Source organism: Camelus ferus, chromosome 2 (genome assembly GCF_009834535.1).
Source record: "Camelus ferus isolate YT-003-E chromosome 2, BCGSAC_Cfer_1.0, whole genome shotgun sequence".
Taxonomy (NCBI): domain Eukaryota; kingdom Metazoa; phylum Chordata; class Mammalia; order Artiodactyla; family Camelidae; genus Camelus; species Camelus ferus.
The window spans coordinates 115,042,468-115,060,640 of NC_045697.1; positions in this window are offsets into that span (position 1 = coordinate 115,042,468).

Here is an 18,173-nt window from a genome sequence, read left to right on the forward strand (position 1 = left end):
TGTGCAAGAGATGAGCCCTAGCCTTTAATATAAACAGCCATATTTGTCAGCCCACAGATTAAAAAGAGAATCAGGAGATTCAGGATTTTTGACCCAGGTGTCTCCATCTTACATTCCATCACCCCTTTTTCTTTCCAGTCATGGTCTTGCCCTTGACACAGCACTCTGGATTGAGAATTTACATTTTCTGGCTTTCAGTTATCTCTCTGATTAATTCTCAGGCTTGAATGTGAGCTTTTCTGCCCTCTAGATGTGGGAGTGACTATATATTTATGTGCTGTGTTGCTTTAAATTAGTGACGAATCCCTTTAAGCTTTTCATTTTTCTCCTTCTCCCCTAATGTATTAATGGCCTCAACAACAGGCCATTATCCCATTCTACAGTCCTTACAATTACTGTTTCTCCTGAATTTCTTAAGTGGCTGTGAACTGAGATATTTCACCAACCAATGCTTCCCCCCTCACCCCAGAATCCCATTCCAGTTTATGATCACGGAAATTTTAATGACTGCATCATTACTGCATATCAGGGCTTCTCAGTGCCCCATGTACCATCAGCAATGGGGTTCTCATTGCCAGTTGGCTAGCAAATGCTTTGGTTCCAAAATTTTCATTTCAGCATCTGCTTTTTTGGACCATAATTTGCACCAACTAACATAGATAAGGTTCCCTGGGAAACAAACTCTGAGACAGCGATTCAAATGAAGGCAGTTTACTGAGATGAACTCACTGAAACAACACCTGTCTGAGAGTAAGAGAAGTAAGACTGGGCAGAGAGCTCTGGCATGGCCTTTCAGACAGGGTTGCCAGAGTCCGTGAATGAAAACAGAGGATGCTCAAGTTAAATCTGAATTTCTGATAGACAAGAATAAATATTTTTGGAAATATATACTTTAGTATCCTTCAGTCTGGGTATGCCACAAATATTGCATGGGACACATTGATTCCAAAGAATTATTCATTGCTTCTCTGAAATTTAAATTAACTGGATGTCTTGTGTTTTTCCTGGTGATACTACCTTCACAGTTGTCATGAATTGAGACAACAGGCCAAGTCTTTTTTCTCCCCAAATTGAAAAGTGTTTAGATGCAGGCTGCCCTGTAAAAAGGGAGTGAACTTATGTGAGGCAGGATTCTTTAGCCAAAGGCTATCCTTGGAGGTGATGCTAAATGTGAATTGTCAGCTGCCATCACTCCTGAGGGAATAAATCCTCCAGTCTGGACAGAGCATCTGGGCAGTTCTCCACAGTCTTCCTGGTTGTGTGTGGGGGAGGGGAGGAGGCTGGGAGGAGGAGAGCGGGGAGGAGAAAATGGCAGGAACTATGTCATTACTTCATCTGAACAAGATGCACGACAGCAATCTCAGCATTTTACAGTATATAGTATGACTATAAGGTACAGTATAATGAAAACAAACAGGAAAAAGACTGAAAACAGAGTTACCATATGATCCAGAAATCCCACTCCTGGGCATATATCTGGAGGTAACTCTAATTCAAAAAGACACTTGCACCTCAATGTTCACAGCAGTATTATTTACAATAGTCAAGACATGGAAGCAACCTAAATGTCCATCAACAGATGACTAGATAAAGAAAATGTGGTATATATGCACAATGGAATACTACTCAGCCATAAAAAAGAATGAAATAATGCCATTTGCTGCAACATGGATGGACTTGGAGATTGTCATTTTAAGTGAAGTAAGCCAGAAAGAGAAAGACAAATATCATACGATATCTCTTATATATGGAATCTAAAAAAATGACACACACAAAAATAAACTTATTTACAAAACAGAAATAGACTCACAGACATAGAAAACAAACTTATGGTGACCAAAGTGGAAGAGAGGAGGGATAAATTAGGAATTTGGGCCTAGCAGATTCTAACTACTATATGTAAAATAGATACACAACAAGGTCCTACTGTACAGCACAGGGAACTATATTCAATACCTTGTAATAACCTATAATAAAAATATGAAAATAATTTATATATATGTATAACTGAATCACTATGCTGTCCACCAAAAACTAGCACAACACTGTAAATTAACTAAACTTTAATTTAAAGAAGAAGGGAAACAAACAGGCGTGAGCTCAGGCTTCACTCAGAACTCTTGGCCTCACAGCACCAGGGCATCTTACTCAGGTTACCAGATTCCTGGACTTAGAACTGTGGGACTGAGATAGGAATGGGTTAGCTAGACTTTTCTAGAAGCCATGCAAACAGACTCTGAGACCAGGCATACAGCTATGTTATAGCCTCGATATCTAAAGCAATCTACAGACCCTTTTTTCATTTTATGCTGTCTAAAGCTCTTGAAGATCATTAGAAGGGTGTGAGTTTGAAGACAGGTGCCCTACTCTCATTGCACAAAAGTCTACTTAAGCAACCAGAATTAAAGATATTCTGTAATCTACACTAGTCCTACCAGGCAGGCATTACAAATGCAAAGGCACGCTTGTTCCCTAGATGGGGGAAGGAAGTAGAAATAGCAGTATATTTTATAACGAAAACAAGACTATCACTTTACTAATCAATTCAACTCAGTGAAGCGTATTAAGAATGGAATTGATGTAGGATATTCTGTGGGACTGATAAATCTAAAGTGAATAAACATGTTAAAATTAAAACCATGTCAAAATACTTGTACACCATCTACAGCCGGGGGTCTGTAGTTAATAATATTATATTATATATTTGAAAGTGGCTAAGAGATTAGACCTTGAGATTTTTCATCACAAGAAGAAAAATGTGTTGCTATTTGTGGTGATGGATGTTAACTAGACTTTCTGTGATGATCATTTTGCAATAAGTACATGTATCAAATCATTATACACCTGAAACTAATGTAATGGTATAAGTCAATTATATCTCAATTAAAAAAAGAAGAGAAGAAAGTTTTAAATCAATAACCTTTATTCCCACTTCAAGAAATGAGAAAAATAAAACTGTAGCAAGCTGAAGAGATGAAAATTTTTATAAAATATCCCAAACAAAACGATTATGAAATATTAACTTCTTTTTGCATAGACACACAGGCTCATTAATTACAAAGAAGCAGACCATTATGATCTCATTTGAATCATTTATTTATAGGTCAAACTATGAGAAAAGAAACGCATATAAATGCCCAATTGATCCCTAGTAATAAGCAAATCCAAGAATAACTTATGATTAGAAATCAATTCTATTAGAATTTGAAAAAAACAAACACAAAGAATTGAGGTTTTTTTTTTCTCCTTAACTCCACATTCTGTCATAGTTATTATGAGAATTAATGAGAAATCATCCCAGATCAGTGGTAACCAACTGGATGTGATCTTGTCCCTTGGGAGATACTTGGCATTGTCTGGAGACATCTTGGATCATGACAACTGGGGAAGAGGGTGTGTTACTGGCATCCAGAGGTAGATGCCAGAGCAATTGCTGAACACCCTGCACACTACAGGATAATCCCCACAGCAAAGAATTATCTGCCCCTAAGTGTCAATAATGCTGGGATTCGGAAGCCCTACTCTGAAATCATCTAAAATAATATGCAAATATTCATCACCTGATAATAAACATCTATTAAGCACATTTGTAGTTTGGAATTCAATCAAAATCCATTCTTTCAGTCAGCTGCTCATTCAGCAAATATTTATTGAGGACCTAGTGCATATTAAGTACAGTGCTGCTTGTTAGGATTAGTCGAATGCAGAAAATGACTACACTTGATCTTCATTTTATTCTCTTGCGCTTCATCATGCTTCTTTGTTGCCTAACAATTTAGGATTGGCACACCCACTAATAAACACAAAGATGCCATTCTGGGCTACAGGTATTGTTAGTTAGTTTGGAATGGAACCTACAGTTGGAAATGTATTTTAAATACCATTCTAACAGGAAATCTATAGTATTTCATCTCTGTCATCAAATTCTAGAATAACATGAGCAGAATTTAAAATATGCTTTCATTTAAGGAAGAAGAGTGTCATCCTGTTTTTTTAACTGAAGTACCATCAATTACAATGTGTCAATTTCTTGTGTACAGAACAATGTCCCAGTCATGCATATATATACAAGTATTTGTTTTCATTTTTTTCATTAAATGTTACTATAAGATACTGAACACAGTTCCCTGTGCTATACAAAAGAAAATTTTAAAAATCTATTTTTATATATAGTGGCTAACTTTGCAAATCTCAAACTTCCAAATTTAAGTTGTGGTATATTTATACAATGGAATACTATTCAGCAATAAAAAAGAATAAAATAATGCCATTTGCAGCAACATGGATGGACCTAGAGATTGCCTTCCTGTTTTGAGCATTTATAATTATGACCAAAATTAGATCAGAAGTAATGAATTAAAAATATGTAAGACACTAATTCTATTATGCCTCAGACATAGTAAGTGGGCAGCCATTATGTGTTAGTAAAGAAATATACTACGTAGGGTGTAACATGTGAGGAAGTCATATATCTTACAGTTTTGCCTTTTTTAGGTGTATCACATGACCAAGGCTTTGTAAGATATGGAGGACTTTGCTTATTTGAATAAGTGGAAGAATTAATCTCTGATTTCTTTCTCTCATGTCCTAACTGAAAACTGTGTTTTGGAATTAGACTTGTAAAATGAATGTAATTCATAGAAGATGGAGAACCATTTTTTTTTCTAATTCATCTACTACATTCCAAGTGAAAACGGAAGGCAAAGTTGATAGTCTATTCAGTGCTTACCAACTCTTGGAGGAAAGACATGCTCTGAAATGAAGAGTATTAATTACAACCCATGTCATCCTATTCCACATAATGAAGACTATAAAGATTGTGGGTAAAAACTGTGTTTTTGTGATCTCTTGTCTGAAACTAATTTCCTAATAATAAGTGTTGAAATGTAGTAAAAGAAACCCCAAACCTTTTGATCCTCTTTCCTCAGAATACGTCTGTATTAGCACGAATAGGTGTATTATATCAACATGAATAACACCTGCATAGTGGATGTTCCTGATGGTCTATTTAAGATTATTTAAAAATCAAAAAGAAGTAACTAGGGTTCAGGCATTCAAAATGAAGCCGGTGGCTAGCGTGGATGTGGCTTCAGACATGTTCCTGAATCACTGAGAACCTGAATTTTCTGAACGGTGTCAAACTCAAAGACACCACCAGCTGTTTTCCAAAAGATGTCTTCTAGCAGCTGCCAGATTCAACCTTGTGGTTTCGAAGTACCCCCCAAACTTCCCAACTGTGTAATCATTTCGAACCCCAACCCATCCTTGCTTAACAAGCGCCCTCACATCTTCCCAGCTCTAATCCTAAATTTTGACGAACAACTTGTGTAACCTTGTGGGTTTTGCCTTTAAAAACTTCCCCCATTTTGTTGTTTACTGGAATTCACACCACAGTTCAGGTGCTTCTTGGATCTTTGTCTCAAGGGCTGCAGTCCAAACAAATCCCAAATAAACATTTTTTTCCCCTCAACCAGGTCTCTGTTCTTGGAATTCTTGGTTAACGTTCCTAATATCCTATGGCCTATATATATTAACCCCTGGATTCTCAATGGCCCACAACTATTGAAAAATTCTGGACTGTTCATAAGATCTGGGTGATAATTCTTGTTCAAATACTCAAAGATTACTAACTTTTCTTCTTACTGTTTTGATGTTTCTATTTTTATTTCCAACAACGTTAAGTTTTCAAAGATTTGATGACGTCTAAGGGGGAGAATCGGGGCTATAAGGTAACCTAGAGTACTCCCTGCTATTATTACTGCTGTTCCCATCACTGCTACCAGAGGTGGGTGAGTGAAGAGACCAGTGGGCAGAAGAGAAAGAGAAGTCACTGAAGGACTCCCGACTTCTACTCTGACTTGTAAGGTGCTTGAAAGTTATCACCCCCATCCTGATAAGAAAGAAAATTAGTCACACTGAGAATCAACAATGTCTGTGAATGGACTCACAGCCACAATCTGCTTATCAGGAGCAGAGACCAGTGGAGCCATGCCCTGCTGGAAACATGTCAATGGTATTTTTGATGAATGGTTAGAGGCTTCGCATGGACAAGCATGACAGTGGGAAACTCCTGCAGGCCTCTGTCTTGTGGGAGAAGGTCCCAAATGTTCGTGGGCTTTCCCTCCAGGAACCTCACTGGGCTCCTGCATCGTGGTGAAGATTTGAGAAAGAAACCATGTGGCTCTGGCAGGGAGAGAGGAAACACAGATCATTGTGCAGTGTGCCCAGAGCATTTTTCATAACAGAGGCCTCCCAGGAAGAAAGACTGCCGGGGGAAAGGCATTTCTTCCACGCCAGCCCCTTCTCACGGCCCCAGGGTCTCCCATGGGAAACAGAAAGCAAAGAGCAGAGTCAACTGAGGCTGGGATTTAGGGAAGGAGATGAGGATCACTGTCGGCTGGGGAGAGTGTAGGGAGCGATGAGGGCCAAGCTAACCCTCTAGAGGAAAACCTGCCCACCAGGCCCGGGCCAGTGAAAGATGGGAGGGTTAGGGGTGCCCCCTCCCAGTACCTCACCACCACACAGGCCGGGCTTCAGCACAGTAACTGTGGACGGTCAAAGATAAGCACAGCCAGACATCAGTTAAAGGGGCAGAAACAGATTCACTCGGTAAGTACTGACAGGAGAGGGCTGAGCTTCTTTCCAACATGTGCAGAGGTGACCTCGTGTTCTTGAAGGAAGATGAGGGAGGCAGATGAGCAGAGACCCAGTGCAGTCAGAAAAGCAAAGAGCCACAGTGGTTTGGTTCATGGAAATGAGATTAGGCCAGGTGTGTTTGCTAGCAGGCCCTGATCTAAGGCAGGATTCTGTCCCCTCACATGGATGGTGGGTGGGAAGGGGGGGCCAGGAGGCCCTATACTTCCTGACGACTTTATTTTAAAAGGCTGGTCTCAGGCCCTTGAGAAGGACACTTCTAAGAAATACACATTCACAATTGTCAACTATTACCAGTAATGCTCTAAGAAAAGGAGGTCAAGGGCCTCTCAGGCGTTGGCTAGAACACGCAGTCAGCTCCCCTGGCAGCTCTGAACTTTATCAGGCAGTGTTTTAATGGGGGGCTTAGGCCACCTTAGCTCACAGCTTCATGCTGCTAAGAAGCCAGGCTGGAGTTTGGTGGTTCCTTAGTGCAGAGGTTTGAACAGAATTGTTCTGTAGGCAGAGATTCTCTGGGGAGGAGTACTTAATGAGGCCCACAGTCAAGAAGGGAGATGAAAACAAGGACAATTAAAACATCCCCGACCCTCTTGTACCTACAGTTATTGCCAACTTTAAACACAGTTCAACTCGTAGGCAGGTTAGCATAAAATTTCACACTGAAGGCCGATACTCCTCATGTCCTATTACCTAATAAAGCATACCTGGCTTCCAACCAAGAATTCAAGGCATGCTGAAAGTCCAGAAAAAGCACTGTGAAGAGAAAAAGCAAGCATCAGAACCAGACTTAGATATGACAAAGATGTTGGATTGTCAGCCTGAGAATTTAAAATAACTATAATTAACATGATAAAAAAAAACCCCAACGGAAAAAGTAGGAAACATGCAAGTATAGATAGGTAATATAAGCAGAGAGATGGCAATTCTAAGAAGAAATCAAAAGAAAGGGCTAGTAATAATAATTTTTTTAAAAACACTATAATGGCAATGAAGACTGTTTTGACAGGTTTATCAGTAGGTTTAACATGGCTGAGGAAAGAGTCAGTGAGTTTGAAGATCTGTTGATAGTAACTTTCCAAACTGAAATGCAAAGAGGAGAAAAAAAGAAGAATGAAAAACAAACAAAAAGAACAAAACAAGAGTCATAGACATAGAATACAAACTTGTGGTTGCCAGGGGGAGAGGGGTGGGAAGGGACAGACTGGGAGTTTGAGATTTGTAGATACTGACAGGCATATGCAGAATAGATAAACCAGATCATACTGTATAACACAGGGAAATGTATACAGGATCCTGTGGTAGCTCACGGTGAAAAAGAATGTGACAATGAATATATGCATGTTCATGTATAACTGAAACATTGTGCTCTACACTGGAATTTGACACAACACAGTAAACTGACTATGACTCAATAAAGTAAAATTTTTAAAAAATAACAAAACAAAGAGGGAGACAGTTACAAAAATGTATAACATATACATAAGTGGAATAAAAGAAAGAGAAAGGGAAAGTGCAGAGGAAATACTTTTAGTAATAATGGCCAAAACATTGAAAATATAAAGAAAGAAGCCAGTTACAAAATAATACATTCATATAAGTGTATTCATATAAATGTCCAGAATAGGGAAATTTATAGGGACAGAAAGTACATTAGTGGTTGCCTAGGGGATGGGAAGGTGATGAAAGGATGGATCATTATAGCTAAAGAGCACAGGGTTTCTTTTTGAAGTGATAAAAATGTTCTAAAATTGACCTTTCTGATGATAGAACATATCAGTGACTATACTAAAAACCATTGAATTGTACACTTTCAATGGATGTATTTTATACTATAGGAGCTGTATCTCAATAAAGCTGTTAAAAGTAAAATTAAAAAATTAATGGCTCAAAACTTTCCAATTTAATGACAGACATCAAACCACCAAACCACAGACTCAGGAAACTTAGAGAACATTAAACAGAATAAACATTAAACTAAAACATAACAACAACAACATAAAACACCCAGATAAATTATATCCAAGTTGCAGAAAACCGCAGATAGTAGGAAGTTTTGAATGAAGACAGAGAGGAGGTGGGCATCTTAGGTATCAAAGAGCCAGCTAAAGAATCACAGTTGACATCCCATCAGAAACCATGTCAGTGAGGAGCATGTCAAAAGAGCAAAGTCATCAACCTATAATTCTATGTCCATTGAAATTATCTACCAAAAGTGAAGGAGGAATAGAGATTTTCTCAGACAAAACAAAAACAAAAACACTAACAGAATCCATTGCCAGCAGTCCTGCCCTGCAAGAAATGTTAAAAATTCTTCAGGCAGAAGGAAAATATTGGTCAGACACGTGGATGTACATAAAGAAAGTAAACACATCAGAAAAGAAATAAATGAGGTTAAAGTAATTTTATTTTCTTATATTTTATTGATCTAAAAGAAAACTCTGTTTTTAATGGAACAATAGTAAGAATGTTCCATTGGGTGATTGGAGTACATGATTACTGTAATGAGGGACAATAGTATCACAAGGGACAGAAAGGAGGAATTGGAATATGGGAAGTTACCTGCACTACACATGATAGAGTGTACTGTTATATGAAGCTGCATTTAAATTAGTTAAAATGTATATTATAAACTCTAGAACAATCACTTAAATCTTACAAATAAATATATTTAATAGTGTAAGAGAACTGATAACAATTGAAACATTTAATTATAAAATGCTAGATTAAAACCAGAGAATACAGAATGATAGAAGGGAAAAAGAATAATAAATGTAATGAATAGAAAATGGTTGCATACATGGTAGATATTAATCCAATTCTGTCAATAATCACATTAAACGCCTAAAAGCACATATTAAAAGGTAGTAATTGTCAGAGTGGATAAAAATGACAAAATCCATTATATATCATCTGAAAGAAACCCATTTTAAATATAAAGATTCACATATGCTAAAAGCAAAATAATGTCAAAAGATATATCAGGTTGATAATAATAAAAAGAAAGTTGAAAAAGCTACATTAATTCCAGATAGATCAGACCTTAAACCAAGGAATGTTATCAGGGGTATTCATAATGATTCTCCAAGAAAACATAATAGTCTTAACATCCATGACCTAATAAGAGAAAGTCAAAATACATAAGCCAAAAACTTTAAGTGGTCAAAGGAGAAACACACAAATCCGACTTCAACATCTTCTTTTCAATAATTAGCAGATCAAACAGGCAAAAAATAAATGAGGCTATAGAAGACCTAAACAAACGTATTAACCAACTTGATCTCATTTACAGAGAACATTCCATCCAACAGCAAAATACAAATTCTTCTCAAACTCACATGAAACATTCACCAAAGCAGTCCAATTTCTAGGCCATAAAATACACTGAACAAATTTTAGAAGAATATATTATCGTACAAAGTATATTCTCAGACAGTAATGAAGTTAAATTAGAAATTAATAACAAAAAGATACCAAAAAAATTCCCAAAATTTTGGAGAATAAACAACACACTTATAAATAACATAGAGGTCAAAGAAGGAGTCATAAGAGAAATTAAAACAATAGTTTGAACTAAGTGAATACAAAAAACTCATCAAAACCTGTAGGATGTATGGAAGGAAGCAGTGCTTAGAAGGAAATTTATGACACTGAATGCCTATGATAGAAAATACTCAAAATAAATAATCCAATCTTTTACTCCAGGAAACCAGAGAAAAAAAAAGAGCAATGTAATACTAAAGTAAGCAGAAGGGAAATGAAAAAAATTAGCAAAATTCAGTTAAATCACAAGCAGAAAGCAATAGAGAAAATCAATGTAACACAAAGCTGTTCCTTTGAAATTATTAGTGAAATTGAAAAAAAAGTGACTTTTCATTCATTTTTCCATTCTTACTCATTTAATCTAATAAAATAGTGTGTAAGTCCATATAGTGTAACACATCAATGCACTAAAGGTGTTACTCTGTGTAAATGTTAAAGGTTGTATCTATTTAAGTATCAAGGTTATAGTAACAGAATCATTATCTCCTAGATGACCATAATTTTGTTTTTTACCCTGATGATATGTTAATTCTGTATTCATGTTACACTTTTTTTTCAGTTTGAAAATATATGATACATTTAGTATGAGGAATTAAAAGTATAATATTACTATAAGAAGTTTTTTTCTTATTCCACAATAACATATTTTTGTTTTGTTTTTGTTTTATTTCATGTTTTTGAATTTATATGAACTTTTGTATCAATTATCAGCAGATTTCAGGCAAACCACTTTTAACACTGCAGAGTATTATTTTAATAAATGCCATGATTCTGAAAAGCAAAGATAAATGAACAAACACATTATGAAAAACTCAAAATCAAGGAAATCACCTGGAGAATAAAAAAGCACTAATCTGGGATACCTAACACAACAAAGAAGGTTCAAATAATTGAATAACTTATTTAAATTCGTTATGAAATCTGTTTTTTAAAGAATTATTAAGCCCTCGTATCTTCACTCTGTTTCACAATGTGAAATTTCACGCGGACTATGGATTCTGGTACATAAATATATGCTACAAAAAAGCACAAATCTAGCATGCTTGTGTTCGGACATTCCACAAAGTGTGAGCCCTCATCTAATCTATGCATATAGAGAAAGATGCGAATTCTCAAAGCTTGTGAAATGTATTTATATACATACATGTCAGAAATAAGGGTTTTGCATGCCTTTTATTTAGCTTGTGTGATTAACGTGATGAAATTTGAGGTCGTTGTGGAGTGCAGGATTATAGCTGTGAACACATCGGAGACTAATCCTGAGGGAGATGTTAAGACAAGATCTTAAGGGGCCTTGTCTTTGCTGATTGATTCAAACAGTCAACCAGCGGGAGTCTCCGATGCACGGAGAGAAAGTTCCAGTTGCATGCAGTCCACGAGCATCCATCAGACCTGTTCTGGGTTATAAAGCGCATTCGCACGACTGTACCTCAGCGGCCACCAGCCAGCTGCTTCCGTGCGCATGGCTGCAGGCATGCCTGTGAACCCAGGACTGGACATCTAGTTCATTGGGGTGTCTCTGCTTTTCCCACTCTTCTCGGTTGTTGCCGTTCTTCCTATAAATGACTTCCTTTTACATTCTGATTCTAGCTTTATCGACAAACCGATAGTTTAACAATGTTTATAATTTTGCCCACACCATAAGTAGTGCCTTAATAGAAAACATCATTGCCCCTAACTCAGTTTTTACATTTTATTAATTCTTCAATCTACAGATTATCCTACTTTATGAAGCTCAAATATTTGAAATACACTTAACACATTATCATATGGATCTGAAAATAGTGAAAACTCAGCAAAATGCATGACTGTCCGTTTGAAACTCTCTAAAGGTGAACTTTGTTAGAGATTAAGAAAGGATATGTAAAACTTCTATGTTGTTATGATATTAGTGCAAATATAATATTTCAGATAATCATCCATAGAGACTAGACCATAAATCTTCAGCAAAAATAGTCAGATAAATGATTCACTTTAAAATTCTCCCCAAATGACTCGCAGAAACTTTAGAAACAGGAAACATTTCTCCTATGGCTGTTGCCCATTTTCCTAAGCAGAGAAGCTCAAGCATTTGTGCCCATCAAACTAAGACATAAAATAAAAATAAGTAAATAAACACTTTCAAAAGTTGAAAAAAAATCTGTGCTATTATGTTTTCTTCAGTTCTTATTCAACAAACATTGATAATGGACAATTAACATTTCAGTTTTATTGGTAAGAATGATCCTAAATCACACTTCATAAGGAAAACGCACAATTTGAGATTTGTACTTGAATATGTTCATTTTCCAGATTCAACTGATGATCATTGCACAAAAAGTCATTCTTCACAGGTTTTGCTTTTAGTTCTGTATGCTTTACATACATACAGCTCTTTAATTATGAAAGTGTATACTCCACTTAAAATTCTGGCAAAGGAACAGTTTATGTGTGTAATAAAGACAAAATACCACAGGTAGGTTATAAAGATGGTAAAGATATTAAATAAGGTTATAAAATTAGCTTCTGTGTTGTGTGTTAAAAATGAAAGCATCCTTTAGAAACAGAGGATAATGAGTTTGAGCTATTTGAAGAAAAAATATATGCATGCATCGGGATTAGAGATTACCTGGTGAATTGTCATTAGAGAGAAATGCTGAACAATTGAAAAGCTGTAAGTAGTTTTTTTTTTTTTTTTATTCCAGAGAAATAGAGATTTCATCTTTAGAGATGTTAACTACTTCAAAAATTAAATACATTTTAATTGTGTAGACTTAGGTTATTCTTTGTAACAGGTAACTAGAAAGTTTACTAAATTAATGTCAATCTGTACTTGTTAATGCATCTTACACACTTTCCAACTCTTACTTAAATAATTTCAAATATATAATGAAGAATTTAAAGTGACCCTGATTGAATTTTTAAAAAATCTTTTTATCATCAAGCTCCAGAGAAAAATTAAATGTTAAATCCACTCAATTTAATATCCCAAGGTGCTAAAAATAAGCACACGTAGAGTCTTTAACATGTGAAGACATTGTTCAAGGTAGTTTAGAAATAATATCTCAGTTAATTCTCACAAAAATGCCTTGAGTGTGGCCCCACAGATATCTCAGTTTTGCACAACATTTAAGCATCTTATCCAAGTTTTCACAACTACTAGCTGGTGGATCCTGAGTTGGAATCCAGGCAACCGATACAGTTTGGTTCTTTCTTAAGAAGCAACAAGGCCTTGCAATAGGAATTATGCTACACTGTTTTTTGTTTTGTTTTGTTTTGTTTAATTGAAGTTTAGTCAGTTACAATGTGTCAATTTCTGGTGTACACCATATTGTCCCAGTCATGCATATATATATATATATATATTCATTTTCATATTATTTTTGATTAAAGGTTATTACAAGACATTGAGTATAGTTCCCTGTGCTATACAGAAGAAATCTGTTTTTTATCTATTTTTATACTGCCTCTTGAAAGACATTAAAGGCCAAAATCAAATGATCTGGCCCTTTTAAGATACAATTCAAATTCTAAAATTCTTGAGTTATAACCAAGTCCAAAGAATCATCTTTCCTCATTTTATTTTCTGATCAAGGTGACAAGAGAGGGCACTGTGAATAGAATTGAGAGCAACTGAATTGGTCAAATGTCAAAGCTCTGGTAGATCTCAATGTATAGAGACAAGAAATAAGAAAAGGAAAGACCAATGTTATGCTCTTCTAATACCCTTAAGATTTAGGGAAGGGCCCTACCACCCAGTCATCTGGCCGTAAAGCAGTCATCTCAGGTGAAATCACGTTCTTAGAACAGTTACAAATATGGCAACAGATCGTAGCAGTAATTCAGTGGTATCTGAGAGAAGGAGACACTTTGTTAGGCTCATCAGCGCGACAATCAGTGGATAAAAGTTGTCGGGAAGATAAAACCTCTGAATTTAAGCTTATTTTGGCAAATCTCTTAACATGCTAATTTTGTACTAGGCACGCACAATGTCTGTGGGGTGATTCAACTTGTGTAGATGAATCATAGCTGCCATTTTTTGCAAAGTTTAGAGATTTGTCATGTTGGCAAAGCCCCAGTTAGCAGAAATAACTGAAGGTGACTTTATTTTATATCCAGTATATGCAGATCTTAATTTCCATGTCTTCTGAGTCCCCTGTCTCTGGCACTCTGTACTGCATTGAGAGTGGTCTTGACCAAGTATTTATTTATTTTTTAAATTTTAATTGAAGTATAGTTGATTTGCAGTGCTCTGTTAGTTTCAGGGGTACAGCAAAGTGATTCCATTATATATACATACATATATATATATTATTTTTCAGATTATCTTCCATTATGGGTTATTGCAAGATATTGAATATAGTTCTCTGTGCTATACAGTAGGTCCTTATTGTTTATCTATTTTGTATACAGTAGTGTACATCTGTTAATCCCATACTCTTAATTTATGCCTCCTCCTCTTCCCCTTTGGTAACTAAAGTTTGTTTTCTATGTCTGTGATTCTATTTCCAGTTTGTAAATAAGTTCATTTGTATCATTTTTTTAAATTCCACATATAAGTGCTATCATATGATTTTTGTCTTTCTCTGTCTGACTGACTTACTATGATAATCTATACATCCAACCATGTTATTTCAGATGGCATTATTTCAATCTTTTTCATGACTAATGTTCCCTTGTGTGTGTGTGTGTATATATATATATATATATATACACACACACACATATAACACAACTGCTTTATCCAATCTTCTGTGGATGGACATTTAGGTTGCTTCCATATCTTAGCTAGTGTAAATAGTGCTGCTATGAACATTGGGGCTCACATATCTTTTCAAATTAGAGTTTCCTCCAGATATTTGCCAGGAGAGGAATTGCTGGATCATATGGTAACTCTACTTTTAGTTTTTTAAGCATTAGTTCTTGTTTTTATTCAGTTTTCACTATATAAGAAGTAGGCATTTGAATTGTTTACCCATAAAGAATATTAGGGAGATAATATCTTTGCAAATCTATCCAAGAGTATTTTTATATTGCATCCACACTCTAATTACAGTTGACTGTACATAGAACTCTTGAGATATATTATTTGTATATATCTTTATATAAATATAAATATGTAAATATTACTTTCATTAATAAACTTTCAGTTTTATTTCTATTTTGAGATTTCTATTCATTTATGAGTGCTTTCTTTAATATTTTATAGTTTGAATATTTTACCAAATATATCTAATGGCGGTTCTCTGTTCACAAATGTTTCCTATAAAATAATATAAAATCTCAAATTTCAGAAAAAAAGAATCATTTTTATGATATTTTTGTAAATATTTACTTAATTGCTTTCATTCTCTCTGTTCTTATATTTGTCCATAAGTCATACTGTATGTAAATTAGATCAGTGCAGTATGGTCCTCCACAGCATATGGTCAGATTTCTTTAAGCATTTTAGGAATTCATGTTGAGTAGGACATGCCAGGCATCCTTTGCCTCAGGACTTCTGTACTGTCTCTTGCTTCTGCCTGAATTGTTCGGATAACCATTCAGATCAACCCCTTTCCTCCTAATGAAGGCTTCAAGACCTCTTTTTATGAATACAATTATGTTTTCCCTAGGATTTCAGACCAACTTACTCAGCTCTTATTTTTTAAATGGCTTTGATTTATGATACTTGATTTCTTATGTCTAATGTTTACTTTTTCTTTCATCTGCTGAAATGTGCCATAAGGCCAAAAGGGCAGATATTATTATATTTTTTTCTGATGTAGCTCAAATGCCAGATCTGTATCTTGAGCAAAGAAGTGCAAAAAAAATGTTGAATGAATAAATTCTCATTAATGGTTATATTATTTTCCATAAATTTTGGTTAGTAACATGAATATTAGTAAAATTAGCAAAAATTAATGTCTTTCTTCTTTAATGTGTTTTCTCTACTTGCATTATAAGGCACAAAGATATTTACATATTTGGTTTTGGTTAGTGTTGAAGATTGCTCTTAAAGCAGCTTGTATCACTTTAAATCTCTCCTGACAGCTGTCTTTATTTTCAATATTCTCATTAACAGTGGTCATTATATTTTTATATCTGGAATGTGATAGGCAAAACATTTTCATTTATTCATTTATTTTTTTCAACTGTCATTTATTCTTTTAACAAAAATTTTTTCAGCTTGGATTGAGCATCCTATAGTGCCAGGTGGTTGTGTACCTACTAGAGAATGCTATTCCACCTGTCAAATGATGCCTTTACATTCATGAGTCTTTTTAGCAGAAGAGGTTAAAGAAAATTAGACAACGCAATATCCAATGTACGTAGCAATACATCAAAATAACGTCTCTTATAGCAGTGGTTGGGTAGCTATTTGCTTAGATGGACAGGAAAGTCTTCTTTCAAAAATAATATATAAGATGAACCTGGAGTGTTCAGAAGGAGTCACCCATGCAAAGATGGACAGAGATGGCAGCTAAGACAAAGGCAACAGATGATGATCATCTTGACATGCTGACTGAAATCGAGCGGAGAAGAAACACATCATGTTTTACAAAGCTTTTTCATTTGTTACACAGCCAGGTACGCCTAAACTAAATATTCAAATACATGGCGTATTCCAAATCATTTACGCAAAGCCAAGTTCAGCAAATAAAAAATGCTATGTCAGTTTCAGAACTAGTTTTACTACTTTGTTCAAGCTTTTAAAACGAGATCTTAATGTATTGTTTCATTTATTATATTTATTGCGACTTAGGGGTAGCTAGACGTTCTAGTAAAAGAGGTCTCTTATAAATCATGATGATCGTTTAGTTGGCTTTGAATAATCCCAAATAATTAATCTATTTAGATTGAATCTACAAGGAACCATATATAGCACTTCTAGATGTACTGCATTCTGCAAATATTTAGCATGCTTCTGTAGAAAAAAAGCTTTCTAAAACGAATTTACTTCTGTTTATTATAAAAATATTTTTTCTAAGGAAAAAATGGCACTCTAAAAGCACTATATAGGTTAAAAAATGTATTCCTTTTGCTTGTTTCGAGCAGCCAGTTAAATTCAGAGTTGTCTCATCAAGGAAAGGATGGGCTCAGTGAACTAAAAGAAAACATTGATGTTTTAAGTAATTATTTAAATGTTTTCCTTTGAGTTTTTTTTTTATATTTTGCCTACAGAGAGAAATATTTTGAGTCCAGCTAAAATGTTGTAGTAGAGAGAACTTGTGGAAGATCTCAAAAATCAACTGAGAGACATTTTTATACGGTTAGACAGTATTTTAAAAATAAATAAGAAACAGAAATGTATAACAGCAAAATACTGGTATCCTAAGATCTCTTGCCATATAAACTCTTATGACAAAAACTCATCAATACGTGTGGCTGTCTTTATAGGAACATATGTCAAGAAAACTATTAGAAAAAAGTCTAGTTATACTACTGAATCAACACTTATTTTATATCTTAGAAGGATGAGCAGCAAAAGATACAACTTGCTATGAGAGATATTGATTCTTAAATAAACCTAGGAATCTTTTGATAATTCCATTTCAATATGGCAACATTACTGCAAAGTGCTTTACTAACTATTAAGGATGTGGCCCTCTGGCCTGAAAGATGGTGTTGTCATGGTTGTCTAAAAAGTATTTTCATGGTTTATGGAATTTGTTCCTTGAAGGCATGAAATAGTCAGTTAACAACATTTATGTAAAAATTTATGTAACACGTATGTAAAATAAGTGCTACACGATATTTTAACCAAAAATAAAAATATCTAGTCAGAAAAGAAAATGTTCTAGGTTTTATTAGTGTTACATACCAGTGTAAATTCAGTCACAAATTTGCATTGCTGGTTTTCTGCTGTATTTTTCAAAAGAAAATAAAAATGAGCAAACAATATACTCATGGATTAAACAGTATTATGTATGCATAGCTAAACTCATACATGTATTTTAAATAACCAGAGTAATATTTGTTCCTCCAGGTGAAGAGGAGAAACCTGTTAAAATAATGGA